Source organism: Penaeus monodon, chromosome 15 (assembly GCF_015228065.2).
Source record: "Penaeus monodon isolate SGIC_2016 chromosome 15, NSTDA_Pmon_1, whole genome shotgun sequence".
Classification (NCBI taxonomy): Eukaryota; Metazoa; Arthropoda; class Malacostraca; order Decapoda; family Penaeidae; genus Penaeus; species Penaeus monodon.
Genome location: NC_051400.1, coordinates 31,823,383 through 31,823,774, shown reverse-complemented (window position 1 = coordinate 31,823,774; position 392 = coordinate 31,823,383).

Sequence of the window (392 nt, the reverse complement as noted above, 5' to 3'; positions counted from 1 at the left end):
TGCTCTTCAGGAAGACGGCAGAAGACATGCAGCAATGGCCATGATGCTAGGATAATCTATGCATCAGCGTGATTACAAAATATATACAAACGATAAATCAGACATGAGATACCGAAAAAAAAATCACTGCACTGCGGGACGGGCCCCATCTCATATGGAAATCACACGTGTAGAAAAAAAGATCTGCTTGAAATATTCCGACATTGTAACAAGACCCTCTCCGCGTGAGCAAGTCAACAAAAATACAATTTTATCTTAATGAAAGTCGAGACAGTAGAAAATTAGACGTTTAAGTACTATATGCCTTAAAGTGACGGTGTAAAATATATCTGGTGATAGCTATTTCACATAATATGGCAATATTAAAAACCGCTTAAAGTATAAGTGACAGA